The sequence below is a fragment of the Otolemur garnettii genome, unplaced genomic scaffold (genome assembly GCF_000181295.1).
Source record: "Otolemur garnettii isolate 467f Iridium unplaced genomic scaffold, OtoGar3 scaffold00011, whole genome shotgun sequence".
NCBI lineage: Eukaryota > Metazoa > Chordata > Mammalia > Primates > Galagidae > Otolemur > Otolemur garnettii.
In genome coordinates, this window is record NW_003852406.1 from 12,074,433 (window position 1) to 12,077,788 (window position 3,356).

Here is a 3,356-nt window from a genome sequence, read left to right on the forward strand (position 1 = left end):
AGGAGCTCGAAGGACCTCTTTCCTCTTGCTTGTCAGACATATCCAGCGGTGAAGAAGCAGCAGGGCAGCCGGCGAAGGCACCAGAAGGAGGACGTGGTGACGGTGGCAGTGGCGGTGGCAGTGGCAGTAGTGAAGCAGGAGCGTCTCAGCTTGGAAGCTGCACCTCCGGCCCACCGCGGCCCAGACTTCTCTGGTTGCCGCTCGTCCCCACCGGCCGGCCAGCTGGGCCGCCCCACCACCATGGAAGCCGAGCTCGAGGAGTTAGCTAATCCCCAGTCAAAAAGAAAAATGAGTCCTCAGGGAGAAGAAGCAAGACTCCTCTCAATAAGAGAAGCCAAAGTCCTCACTACTCAACAGTCAAAGTGAAGCAGGAACGTGAGGGTCATCCCCAGAGAGGACGGAAGGATCAGCAGCACTTGGAACCTTCAGGGCAGGAACCCAAGTGATCTAGGAACAGTGACCAAGACAAGACACCAGAGCTATTCCCATCAAAGGAGAACCTCTAACGAGAGGCCTGGGAGTGGGCAGGCTCAGGGATGACAGGATCCGGACATTCAGAAGCTTCAGGCTCAAGAAGAAGAGCGGGAGTTTTATAATGCCAGACACCGGGAGCATCACCAAAAGAATGACGGTGGTGGCTGTGGTAATGAGTCTCAGGAGGTGGTTCCTCGGCCTGGTGGCAACAACAAAGAAAAAAAGGTTCCTGTTAAAGAAAAACCAAGTTTTGAACTTTCTGGGACCTTCTTGAAGACACTAACACTTTCCAAGGTGTAGTCATTAAATATAGTGAGCCCCCAGAAGCATGTATCCCCCCCAAACAGTGGCGTCTCTACCCATTTAAAATGATGAGGTATTTCCGGTCATGTACATTCATCGACAAAGTGCGTACCTCCTAGGTCGACCCTAACGTATCTCGGACATTCCAACTGATCATCCTTCTTGTTCAAAGTAGCATGCGGTCTTTCAGTATCAGCTTGTGGAATAGACTTGTGCTGATGGCACAGTTGGTGGAAGAGTGTAGCCCTACGTTTACCTTGGCTCAGGCAATGGCAACTTCTTAAACATCAAATATATTGAGCTACAGAGATACTATGAACTTAAAGAAAAGGATGTACTCAAGTTTGGGTTCAGTAACAGAGAATATGTCTTGCTCCATGAGTCGTCAGACCCTTCTGAAATAGACAGGAAAGAAGATGGGGATGAGGAAGTGTCCGACAGCTGGCAAACTATGAACCTAGATTATTGAGACACCTTTTCCTTCTTGGAAGTCTTTGATCCCAAGAGCTCTGTGGTGCTCTCTATAATGCCTTTTCAGTCTTTCCTCTGTTGCTGACCAGCTTATGTTACAATTTATGAACAGTGACATATGTTTTGTTGAACTTTTTTCTATGGCACATCAGCCACATGCCTGGGGGCATTTATATTCAGAACAGTCTCACCATTTGTACAACACATCCTGTCTTAGTAGAAATGTGTTTTTAGTGCTTTCAAAGCTGCTGCCTAGGAAACTGTAAACCCTTGGTTAAGGGGGAATTGTGGCTTGTTCCCTTTGTACAGTTACTTTATTTATATACATAGTTGTTAAGCTTTGTGACCAGGTGTTTTTGTTTTGAGGCAAACCCCTGAGCAGAGAATCTTACTAAGCATTGGTTATCACCAAAACAGCCTCCAGTATATACCAAAGCTTTGACCTGGTTGAGCTCTTGAGTCAGAGAAGTTGATTTGCACTTTGTTTTTGAGGGATGGGAATTTATTGCAGCTAGTAAACATTATTGACTGATTAACTTAAACGGATGCTTTATAGCACGTGCTTAAGCCTACAGACTGTACAGAAGGATCATGGCTACCACCAACGGGTGCCAATTTAATGTCACAAAGGACTGAAATGGGTGTGGATCTGTTCTCCATGAGAGAATTCCAGATTTCTCCATGGAGCATGTACATAACAATTTTAATCATATTAATTGTCCTTCAGTTTTGCATTTTTCTTTGTTATCTCCTTTTTTCTTTGCAAAATACACAGTGACTTATGTGGCAGGGTCCTTATGTTATTCTAACAACACGTGTATGTCTAAAGGAAGTTGTTTTGTTTTAAAAAAAATTCACCCCATTTAGGTGTACAATTCCATGAATTTTGACAAATGTCTATAGTCTTGAAAGTACCATTAAAATCAAGAAACAGAATATTTCTTTTGTCCTGAGAAGTTCCCTTTTACCTGCCACCCTCAGTCTCTGGGAACCATTGATCTATCCTTTGCCCTTATAATGTTGTCATTTCGATGGTATCATATAAATGAAATTATATTCCATATAGTCTTTTGAATTTGGCTTAGCTGGAGTCTTTTTGGTATTATGGTTCTATTGGTTCTGTTTTACTGCTGAATAGTATTCCATTGTTTCATAATTTATCAATCATTTGATGGATATTTGCATTCTTTTAATTTTTTTTTTTTTTGAGACAGATTGTCACTGTATTGCCCTGGCTAGAGTGCTATGGTATCAGCCTAGCTCACAGCAATCTCAAACTCCTGGGCTCAAGCCATCCTCTTGCTTCCGTCTCCAGAGTAGGTGGGACTATAGGCATGTACTGTACCACCACCACACCCAGCTAGGTTTTCTATTTTTAGTAGAAAGGGGGGTCTCACTCTTGCTAAAGCTGGTTTCAATCTCCTGAGCTCAAGTAATCCACCTGCCTCAGGTTCCCAGAGAGTGATTACAGGCATGAGCCAACGTTATCAGTCAGTTTTAAGTTTTTGATGATTATGAATAAAGCTGCTATAAACATTTAAGTATAAGGTTGTGTGTGTGTGTGTTTGCTTTTCTTGGGTAAATACCTAGGAGTGGAATTTCTGAACTGTATTGTAGGTGTATGTTTTTAAGAAACTGCCAAAATGCTTTCAAAAGTGGCAATACCATTTTTTATCTCCCCTTCAGATACATGACATTTCCAGTTGCTCTGTATCCTTGTGAGCACTTGATACTGTCAACTTGTTTTGATTTAGTGCATCTACTAGGTATGTACCTTGTTTCCCCCAAAATAAGACCTACCCCCAAAATAAGCCCTAGCAGGATTTCTATGCATTTGTTAAATATAAGTCCTACCCCGATAATAAGACCTAGTGATGGGTGTGGCTATGCAGTGTATCTGCATAGACATGCCCTGAATGTTGGTGTGGAGCAGTAAAGAAGACTGGAATACCTTTTATCTGCCACAGCTCCTTTCTCCAAGCCATTCACACTGGCGTGGGTGTGTGTGGGGTAACTGTGGTCCCAGGCATCCTATTGTGCATGTGCAAATGGCTAGGGGAAAGGAGTTCACACATCACTAGCGCCAGCCCCACCAAGAAGGTAGGCTT

The 3,356-nt window shown here is 43.5% G+C and overlaps 1 pseudogene; it reads left to right on the plus strand.

The window, feature by feature from the left end:
- The window catches only part of LOC100951102, a 1,806-nt pseudogene extending 560 nt beyond the window's left edge, over positions 1-1,246 (plus strand).
- The last annotated feature ends 2,110 nt before the right edge of the window (positions 1,247-3,356 follow it).